Consider the following 11,860-nt stretch of genomic DNA (forward strand, 5'->3'; position numbering starts at 1 on the left):
TTTTTAAAAGCCAAGCTAAATCAAACAAATCCAGCCAAATCAATCATTGAGAAACAATAATACTAATAAAAGCCAAAAACTAAATCAAATCGATCAAGGCACCAAGACGCTGGGGGGATATCCACTTTTCGGTCAAGGTAATAATCAAGGTCTTCCGACGTGAACATTGCACGCCTATTGTGATTTTTTCTGCGGTATATCTGTGCTTTTCTTTCTAATCCTTTCTAGTCTCTATTTCTCCTTCGTGTTTGTAGAAAGCTGTTGTTAAATATGTGTTGTGTTTTTATGTTTCGTCAAAGGTGGGGTAAACTCCCCCTCCCCCCAAACGAGGCAGAAATGGAAAGCTGGAAGATAATTGAGAAGGGCAGTTCTTTTCATCAGAGAGGTCTGCAGTGATTTATGCAGGTATCAAGGTAGAAAGTTCCGACAGCTTATTTCATTTGAAAGAGTGCTATACAAGGAGCAAAAAGTTGTAACCTTTTTGTTGCACTTGCAGAACTTGGGGTCCTGGCTCTCAAGGGGTGTAGGGGAAAAAGAGATGTTCCCATTTTATTTTTACATGTTTGAAATCTGTGTTTCCTGGCAAATCTCAAATTTAATGTCTTCTGTGGCAGGTTGTAGAGATAGTGGAAGAATTGAGTTGAATCAGACTGGTGTTTACAAAGTTTCTCAGGAAGAAAAATCGACTCAGTCAATGTTTATGCATAGAGACAGAGCTGGAGTGGATGTAGTTGCTGTCAGCTGCTCAGGTTCAGTATTTGATCACCTCCTCAAGATACAGGGTAAGGAGAGAGTGCAAGCCTAAAATGAAAACCAAAGAGGAAATTGAAAGTTATATGGATGGAAAGCTAGTGAGTACAATGCAAGGCTGGTAGAAATCATTTTCATGAGAATGTGTTTAAGTGCAGGTACCCACTTGATTTCTGATTTTTTAAGTCTATTGATTGGTATGACACTTCAGCTTCTCTAAACAAGAGTGACGTTCCCCAAAGTTGAAATGAATCTGTACAAGATTTCACTCCAATGCTGACTAAATCCAAATAAATGATTCCTACCTCCTCCTCACCCACTTTGGAGATCAAAACTGCTATGATTGTTTTAAGAAAACAGAGAAATGGAGATGACAGAAAATCATTTTTCGTTTGGTAAAAGTTAGAAAACCTTTGACATACTCTTTAAAATAAATGCACCTACTCCTTTGATCCTCTGTATTTGTGTCACCAAGGGGCTTGCATGTCTTAATATGATTTTAGTTAATGTCATTTTCATGAAAGGCAGTCATTTGGAAGTCAGAGTTCTAGCTATGTTTTGTTCAGATAGCCAAGTAATCTACTATCTTGGCAGTAATTGCTTCTGCTGCACAGCTAATGTGGATCGCATGTGAGAAATTATATGTGTACTCTTCTCAGGTTTATATGGATTTTTAAGGTATGTATTTGTGTTTGAACCTATATTTCCATTTATATCACATTCTTTTATCTCTTTTTAGCACTTCAACTGACAGAATATTTTTAAATTTTCTGGGAGTTTAGTATATTTTTTAAGGAGTACGCTTCCTCATCACAAAAGATACAAAAGCATTACCTGTTACTATCCTTGCTCATCAATGCCATTGTTTGTTTTAAAATAATTTGGTTTACATGCAATTTCTAAGATATTTAGACTGCTATGCATACATGTCTCAGTTACTCTGTCTGGACATGATTTATGTTATTTGATAAATAATATAACCAAGTTGTTGTAGATGAATGCCTGTTTAACAGAATACTCCGTTTAGGTGAGTCCTATTTAAAGAAACTTATATGCTTCAGAAATTGACTTGCATCTTCTCAGTGACTTAATTTCACTACATGCTGATTTATTTTACAGTGTTCAGCTCAGACCTAGACAGGTTTGTGTGTGCTACTAGATTTGCAAATTGCTGATCTCCCAGTGACTTTCCCTCTTAGATCCCAGCTGAGTACAGTTACCTTGAGAACTGGCATTAGCCCTGTTAGAGCATGCTCCACTGGGGAGTTCTGTTCAGTCTATTTTTAATGCTATTTAATGAAGGAGCAAGCGCCTCACTTAGCAAATAAAAGAAGCATGATGGAAGACAGAGCCGTGCGTGGTTATGGATACTGGAAAAGGATATTTGGGAAGGTACAGATTGGCTGCTGGATATGGTAATTTTAATTAGTTCTAATATATTGTGCTAACAGAAATCAATTGATTTTCATGAGAGATTTATGCTTGAATACTTTTGTATGTTTTCATAAACCTCTCCAGTAATGCTTAGAAAGAAGATTCGATAATTGGAGTGCCTTAAAACTTAAGGGAGAGACCCACCAGGGAGTTCCTGCATACATACTATTTTTAATACAAGCTGTCAGATTCTTGGGTGGTGAGAAGTACAGAAATAATTTCAAATTCCTATTATATTGTTCTAGTGAAGGGTTTGGAGCTTGTAAAATATCAGGGGTGTAAAGTAACTAACATCCTTCTAAGGTATTATGATAACTTGAAGCTCTGCCTTTGTGAAATTTTTTTGTTTTCTTTTATAAACTTGGAGCTTAGGTCTAGAATTGTGGCAACTGAGAGAAGCAGGAAGTTTTGATTGAGTCGATAGAATATTTAAGTTGTTTTCTCTCTTTACTTTAGATAAGCACAATAGCTTATCTTACCGAAGGTTAAATACTTTAAAAATGTTGGTAGCAGAGCAGCACTGATAATTTTTGGAATGTAATAATGAGGGGGAAAATATCTTAATATTATAGTACAAAAACATAAGAAGCGATCTGTCTGCAATGTTTGCATATATGCAGAACACTTGTCTTCTTTAGGTAGAAAGTTAGAATGTTCAATCATTTTCATATTAACAACATACTATAATCAGGTTATTTCTTTGTTCAAGAAGAAGCCGATTAGAAAAATGCTTAAGTGGTTTCCAAATTAACAAACATAAGAGAAAGCGAGAAGTTCTTATTAAATGGGAAAGTGAGTCATATAATTATTGTTAAATAAAGCTGTTAGAACAATGTAAAAAGCTGTTCTGGATTTTGCCAATTTTTATGAAAAATAATAAAAACACTACTAAGGGAAATACATTGCAAGGAGTTATTGTAATTCGTTGTTGTTTGTGTTTTCTACTTCATACTTCTAGAAGGGAAAATAATCCACACTGGCTGTAATGTTTCCCTTAGTGATCATGCTACCTGAACCACAATGCTGCTACCTTTCTCAAGATTCTCAAGTCAGTAGTTATACGCCTCTGAATTCAATGTGTATTTTGTCTGTGGACAAGATAATGATAAGCTACATGTGTAGAGTGTGGAATGAGTCAGCCACTGAAGACACAATATACAACGTAGCCAGAAGTGAATAGGATTGAGAATTCTCATTAGTATGGGGAGACAGTTCGAAGTCCATAAGGTTGGAAATTGCAAATGGACCATTTGTAATAAGTTAGTTTAATTCTGATCTGCTGTGTGGCAAGGTTAGGAAAGAATATGGGGCTTAAAAATAATGTCGACACTGAAAGCCATTTCTTCAAATGGTAAGTACTGGCATCATTCTAACTGGTACCACACGGTGGTAGCGTATGTAGAAATTTGTGAATCTCTAATCAGAGAAAGAATTGGCTTCCCTAAAAATGCATTATGTCACCTGGAAAGTTCTGAACATATTTCAAGTCAGTGACGATGAACTTATAAAATATATACTTCCTCTCTTTAGACAAAGGATCTTTATTTTTTAGGAAATTTGTGGTTTCGAAGGCTCTCTATTTCTGCTGACTTTGCTTTTTAATTTTTCATTCTAACATATAAAGTTAAATATGATAAATGATTTCCCACAGTCATATAAGTAAATGCTGAAGGACTATTGAAGGTAAAAAACGAATATTGACAAGATGTATGTGTGACTAGATTTGTTTTTCTCCAGCTACCTTTGCTTCTGAGTGTTAGTTTCCTTTAAGGTGTATTTTTGCCAAGTTCTACTAAACTGATATTTTTCAGTGACTTGGAGTCTTATAATTTAAATTAATTTTGCTCATTTTAGATTAAAGTTGGCCCTGGATGTTCATGTTCAAAGTGTTTCTTATTTGAATTTACATCATGACCATTTCATTTCTGTGAGGGTTAAATATAAGCTGAGATATAATGTATTAAATTGTATACATTAATATAAGATGCTTGATAAAGAACAAAGTGCTTGAGACAGAGTATAAAGTTCATTCACCAGTTTTTAATGTTTGGTGACATTGTTATCTGTGGTCTCAAAATCCTCTGTAGTCTGGTGACATTTTCTTAAGGCATAAAATGCCCAAATAACATTTCAAATGTACCTTTCCCTAAAATTACTGGGACATATCTGTGCCTTGAGAAAGTCACAAAAAGTGAATTAAAATAATTATTTGGGACAATCGAGGAGATATTAAAAAACAAAAGGACTATTTAGAGTATACCAAGTTGAAACTCTATTTTCAAATTGAATCCTTGGCATTTATGTTACACTCTTCTTTTCTAACTGCTGGCGTAGATCTTAGTATTGCCAGTCACTGACTAAGGCCATACTAAATCAATATTTAAAATTTCTCTACATACTTTTCCCAAGGAAATTTCTTCTGGCTGTTTTTTTTTTTAACTCCTGCTTAATATACATGTCAATACTACAGGTTATGTAAGATTTTTTTTTAAATGAATTCTACAGTCAAGTGATAGCTATTAACATAAAATCACAATTGTGACTTATTAAAATGCCAAAGATTTAGTCCAAAATGGTCTCATTCAAGGGACATATTCATAATTATTCCTCAGTCATAAATTCATACATTTTACAAGTAATTTACTCTACAATTGTTCCTTTTATCTAGCACCATAAAAGACTTTTCTTCAAGTAAAGGGGAAAGAGGGTCCACTGATAATTAATCCTTTTAAAGCCAGACCTTTTTACCACATTCTCACATTTCATACTACTTCGAAAAGAATACAGCAGTTCTTACATTAGAAATTTGTTGTGGATAACACACAAAATATTAAGATTTTGTCAATAAAATCACTTCTCTAAATAATAACATTGTTTTAAAGATAAATAAAAATAAAATATGGTTTCAACTAAAAAAAAAGATTCAAGATTTTTAGCAGGAAAACAATTATATCACTTTTTCTTTCAAATATTTTGGTAAATTTTGTAGTTTTATTTGGCATCTTGTGGTTAATGTTTCTACACAGAATTGCATAACAATGTACAGTCTTTTTTTCTACAGGTTTTTTTTTTAATCGAGATATATTCACAAAGCTTATCTACCTAAATTAACCCAGTAATCAATCCCTAATATCCACATGAGTTAAGAAATAAGTCTTTGTGATAGAAACATCCAAATGAAAAACTCAGGGACTTCTCAACCAGATTGAGTGTTGGAATTCTTAATAATGGACACACATTCTCTTATATTTTTATTATTGTTGGTTTCTACTTTATTATACACTAAATACTTGAGGTAAGAACAAGCACCATCTCTAGAGAAACGGAAACCAGAGGAATGCTTCTCAAACATTTAGCATATTTTCTTCTAATTGCCAGGATACAATACTCACTTTAGAATGTTCTAGTCCATAGAATCATACCTTAAAGGAAAAAAGAATAATGCATGTTGACATATTTTGATCTAGTTAAAACTGAGAACCAACAACAATAATTGAGGTAAAATGTTTCAACATCTTCAGAAAACAAAACGGTACATCAATTTCTAAACGTCTGATGGTCCTACAAGTCCAAATATACTATCCCTTGACATGTAAATCAGAAGGCCTAGCTATTATCAAATTGTTTAGTAGCTTGAGTTGCTTTCAGTACAGTACAGAGGTCTAGAAGAATCAAGCCAGAGGTTCAGTACAGTACAGAGGTCTAGAAGAATCACTGTACAGAGGTCTAGAAGAATCAAGCCATGAGTCAACAAAGTGTAAAGGAAGGGCACAAAACACTGAAATTCAGAGACTGAACTTTTATTTGCTCATAAACTCACTAAAAAAATAAAAGCTATCAAATTGTTTTTGCAGCTTTTATTTAAAAAAAAAGTAAGATATAAATGTTTCTAAAACAACGTGGTAAAATCTTCATATGAAGTTCCAATATTTATTGATAAAGAAAATATCTATACTCTGCATCGACATGTTTTTCTTAGCATTTTGTTGATTAATATGTGTGTAACTTCAGTAGAAATCGCAACATTGCTGGCATCTGACTTAATTTAATCATTAAAAAGCTGTTGGACCAGAAATAAGTAGATTCCGTATGAGCATGTGACGGAATCAAGATTTTTCGGCAGCATTTGCAAGCTTTGAATACTCATTTCTTCTTTAAAATGTTTAAAAAATGAGTGTTAAAAACTTTTGATTGGAATTATGGCACTTTAGTATTTTTTTCCAAGAAAGAAGATTAAGGTTTATAGTTAAATGATGACTCCTTAAACTCTTCTAGGAGGATGGGGTAATATACTCCACGTTTTTCAATTAAACGGATTATTTTTTCAGACTGAAAAAAAATTGTTATTGGATTCCACCAAATTAATTAATTGTCAGGACTTTGCAGTCATATTTATGATCCTATTTATTTTATCTGGCTTATGAGAATGAGCTAATACTTTAAAAATATATAGTTTTATTTTTATTTATTTAAAATTTAATTAGGTAGGCTGGTATTGTAAGAATTTTAGGAAATTATCGAACATCTGGCATAGCACTAAAGATGAATTCAAAAATCCCACTGCAAACAACTAGCTGCTATTAACGATTATTTATTTTTTCTACTCCGATGCTGATTTAACGTTGATGACAGCACATATTTCCTTTGTGATTATTAAAATCTCACACCAACCCTGAAATTTCCACATAATTACTAATAGAATTCTGGAAAAATTAAATAATATAGCATGCAGTCATGTTTGTGTGTACATGCTGTTGCTATCTGCTTAAGCACAATTAAGCATTCTAACTGGACGCTTTAATCTTTAATTACTATTTTGATTATCGTCTGTATCTAGAACTATGGATGACTTCATTTTTAGTGTTTTTTTTTTCAGCATCAAGAAGTGAGAAAGCATCCATAGTTAAGTGTGAAAGAGTTTATATATTAAAAATACCTACGTATTTTAGGAAAGGAATGTAACTATCCTTTCAAGAGGAATATTATTTTATCATGCAAATAATTGTAATGTCTGCATTATTTGTCAGATATGATGTGGGAAGCTGTAGACGGAGATATGTTTTGAACTCAGTGGCACTTCCGAGCAAAAGCCAGGTTAAAACTAACAGAGAGGAGGTATACCATAGGTATGCTCAGAGCTCACATGACAGGGAGAAAGTAGCTGCTGTGTACAATGAAAGAAGACTTTACTGCAGAGATCCATAGGCCTCCAATGAATTCTGCAGGTTTAAAAAACAAAAAAAAAAATGTGCAAAATTTGGATTAAAAGGAAAGGTATGGGGACACAAGGCCCAAATATGGTGGTGCATCCAAATCTCACTTCTCCAAAACTTACACCCCTAAATGTGCAATTTACCACCTGAACTGCCAGTCCCAATGTTTGGCTTCTGGGTCTGAATAAATAGCTGATAGTGTGATTGTGGCCAACACTCTAAACCTCTCTGCACTTCATAGTTTCTGCAGGTTAAATTGTGAAGTACCATCAATCTGATCTAAACAAATTCCTAGTTATGTGACTTTAGCAATTTTGTTAATTCCTATTGCTTCAATTTTCTCATTTATAAAGTAGGATAAGGCCTATCTTGCAGTACTGAAGCAGAAACAAAATACCTGGCACATAGATATTATTCACTACAAAGAACCATCTTCTTTTCATTAAAAAAAAAAAAAAAAAGCTTTAGAGAGAGATTTAACCTGATTACATAAATGGCATAAACCTTTCTTTAAGAATTAAAAAAAAAAAAGTTTGTTAGTAATTTAGTAAGTTCTTCTGTTTCCACCCCATAAAATGTTGAATGGTTAAAATTGGAACTAGCTTTACTCTTTCTGTGCCCATGAATTATCAAAGGCCAAGCCAAGGCAGTAACTAATCCAGGGAGTATGCATTATGTAAGAATCATGATGTTTAATAAGGCCATTATCTTCTGTCAGTCTCTAAGAGAAGGGATGGCCCAATTCAGATTTGTCTAAAAAAAAAAGAACATATAAGTATGATTTCTCCAAATGTTTTAATTGTGTAATTTCTAACATCTAAAAGAAGTGGCTAAAGAACCGAGTCATTGACGAGAAAGGGGTTGGAATGGACCCATGGAGGACTAATGTTAAATCCTGCACTACTGGGTGAGAGCCAGTTAGCAGCAGATTTGGAGTGGACGAGAGACAGAAACAGTTTTCAACTTCCTCTGAGACTTGAAAACAAGTGGATCTTTAGGCTAGCTGATGGGCTCCCTGGCACCCCCAAGAAGCCTCTCCTTTCCCGTCTCTAAGCACTGAGTGAGCTGCGTAGGCTGGGCAGCTGATCTGTCCTCTGGTCCTCAAGTATCTGCACTTGTTTTACTGAAATGAATCATTTCTGCACGTATGTGAAAATGGCCAGAGGATGGGGAACCTTCTCTCGTAACAGGGTTTTATCGGTTGGTCCCCCGAATGAAGCACCGCAGGCAGTGTTCAGCGCATAAGAAAATGAGTCGTGCAAAGCAGTAAGTTCATCAGATAATCACACTTTATTTTTTAATTATTATTTGAATATCAGCCATTTTTCTGAGAGATAACACCATCAGAAAGTTATCCAATGAAACTTCTCAGAAGGTACCTGAGAATAAATTTATAACTTTTGATATTCTAATAGTGGCTGAAAAAGCAAACAATAAACAAGGAAAGGGTACACAGATTATTTTTTATATATACATATATAGAAGCATAAAACACATGCTTAAATACAAGAGTCATTTAACTCACATTAAGCAAAAAAAGTAACTGAGCCCAAAAGCATATTTCCCAATATGTTTTTCTTTATTGTCCTTAGCAGCTCTTGCTCACATGTGGCAGATATTTAATCAGTTTCTTGAATTAAAAATTGACCTTTATATTGCCAATGGCATCTAATATTCAAGATCCAAAATCAGCTCTAAGTAAAATTTTAATTGTATTTCTTTCCTAAAGTTTCAGTTTAAGAGGATTTGACATTCACCTTTCTGAAAAAGAAGAATGAGATGCCCTTATATATAAATTGCGACTGAACTGGAGATTGGCTCGTACAAAGAAGTTTCTTCTTCAGATCTCAGGCAATGACTAGGGCTTCAAAAGGAATAACAAGGCCCCTAAAATAGTCTGCTTAAACTGAATACTTAGATCACTTTTCCATCTACATGGAGAGAGGATGAGGCAAAGACCAGTTTACAAATAATTTCCAAATCCTTGGTACACGGAGCTAGAGACTAATCATGTTTATTGGACATGTGCCTTTGGAGAGATTAACGGTGCTGAAGGTGATGCAGGATGTGGGGAAAGAATTCACTCCTCTGAAGGTCTGGGCAAGTAGGAGGCAGTGTTGGATTAGAAGGCGGGGTGGGGAGTGGGGAGATACTGACCAAGTGGGGAATTCCAGACCCCTCTTCCTGCCTTAAGCAGAATAACTCTAACCAAGCTACAGGAGAATCGCCTTTCTTTTCCTGCTTTATGGGATAAATGAGGGTTAAATGGCAAACCATTTAATCCATTTAGGACCATTGAAAACCAAATTAATATTTTACCCTTGTCTATAAAAATAATCTAGTCCTAAAGGAAGGGATCCAGCTGAGTTAGAGTGGAGTGGGTTTGCTTTCTTAATTTACCTCTTATATTTTAAGATGTGCTAAGCAAGTGTGGTTCTGATTGAATGAAATTCTCTTCACCCACCCACTTCCCAAAGAAACCCAAAACCTGGCACCTTAATTTAGAGAGACAAAGGAGCACATTCTTTTTCTTCCCTGAGGCTTTAGGAATATGTAGAAAGTAGTAGATTCTGACACAGCTGATATTCTCATCAGGAAGTCAGAAAAATATATTCTGGATCACACTGTGTCAAAGTAGATGAATTTCCACACATGTGTATTGAGGAGAGCTGAGTTCCTATGTGATAGTCAGCAAGATTTGTCTTTGCATAAAATGTCATGATCACTCATTCATTTGTTCATTCTCATTTTCAGATATTTATTGAAGGTTTCCTACTTGTCAGGTCTCATGCTAAACATTTGGGAAATTTGCTGAGTGGAATTTTATAGGGAGAGAGAAATGCGTTTTAGCTGCGGCTAAAGAACCGAATCATTGACTAGAAAGGGGTCGGAATGGATTCATTTTAAGAATTTGAACGAGTTGAATGATTGAGAATATGAGGAAGTTCTCAATCAAAATGATAGATGGACAACATTTTGGATGATAAAGCAATATGAATTAACTTTGACAAATTAGAAAACTATTTCTTTACCAGTAAAGTTGATTGGGAAAATCGATGAGGAGTATGCATCAAGGGTAGAAACCATATTGTTTCAGAAAACAAACATGGAAGAATGAGCACCACTGGTAAGTTGTTGAAAAGTTCTGCCGATAGTTAGATCACAAACTCAAAATATCAGTTGAGAAGCTAACAAGACAAAGGAGGTCACCTGAAAAGACAAATGTATATTGAATTGGGATGAGCCTCTCATATATATTTTTTTTTATTTTCTAAAATCACACATTTACAATATTACTTACTAGAGCTGCAAGCAACTGATTCAAATTGAACTAGAATTATGAACTATATGTTCGAGTTCATATCAGATAATACCAAAATGTTTAGAACTTAAAAGTAGTTTTTTCTAAAGGCAAATTATTCTTCGAGTTTGTTGTGAGATTCCACATTTGTGTATTAATTTCAGGATATTATAAAAGTCCTTAATAAATTAAAAAATAGAGCTTGTGATTAGAAGGAGATGAGATTACATATGGTTTTCTAGGGAAACTTCAGCGGAGTAAAAGATTTGATCTATAGGCTACCCGAAGGATGTTTTGTTTTTGTTTTTGTTTTATTTTATTTTAAAAGATGCAGTTCTTTCCATTGGCAGAGACAAATATTTAGATATTTGGGAGCAGAGAAATATCTGGATACTTTGCCTTAGACCTGGTTCATGTTCAAATATTTTGGCCTGAAACTACTTTTAGAAGTTGCCCATAATCCAACAGGATTATACCATATCATTGCTGAAAGCTCTTCTGGTTTAGTTTCTATGATTCAATGGCATTTTTTGTGTGTGTAATATCCAAGGATCAATTTTATATTGCATTATCTACAAATTTTGGTTGTACTTTTTTATTTTTAGCCTTGAAAATAAGTGCTAAAGCTACAAAATAAGAGTGAAATGATTAGAAGGGAATCTTACGAGAATAGTTGGTTAAGTAAAGAGGATATGGGGTTCCAGATCAGGGTTCAGAGTCCACCCTGCAACTTAGTAAATGTCTTAAGCTTTCTAAACTTCAGCTTCCTCATTTCTAAAATGGGCTGGATGTAAGAATTAGATGAAGTACTTAGTCCAGTGCTCAGTATTATTAATTTATGTTTTTCCTAGTGCTCGTATTATTTGTTTGCTTATCCTTAGTTTTACCTTTATCAAAACCTTTGTTTGATACCATAGGCCTCACATAAATAAATCATCCCCCTTAAAATCCTTCCCAATCTTGAGAATGTTTTCATAAGGTGGTATTTTGTTCATACATAATTGGAGTTCATTTTTAGCACAGCCATACTATACATGACAAGCACTTTCAAGCCAAGGGTTCAGTGAAGATAGGCCATCTGTGGTCACCTAAAGTCCAGATGATTTTCTAGAAGATGTGCATCTGCACAGATAGTAGGTTTGACCTTTTATAAGTAGGACCT

General features: G+C 34.2%; 1 protein-coding gene across 1 annotated transcript in view; it reads left to right on the forward strand.

Annotated features, from left to right (window-relative positions):
• Positions 1–20: 20 nt before the first annotated feature.
• The window catches only part of ARPP21 (cAMP regulated phosphoprotein 21), a 155,968-nt gene continuing 144,128 nt past the window's right edge, over positions 21–11,860 (forward strand). Inside the window, exon 1 of the mRNA XM_011355055.1 lies at positions 21–137. The gene's annotated coding sequence lies outside the window, so the exon portion shown is untranslated. The remainder of the gene's footprint in view (positions 138–11,860) is intronic.

Source organism: Pteropus vampyrus, unplaced genomic scaffold, assembly GCF_000151845.1.
Source record: "Pteropus vampyrus isolate Shadow unplaced genomic scaffold, Pvam_2.0 Scaffold1, whole genome shotgun sequence".
Taxonomy (NCBI): domain Eukaryota; kingdom Metazoa; phylum Chordata; class Mammalia; order Chiroptera; family Pteropodidae; genus Pteropus; species Pteropus vampyrus.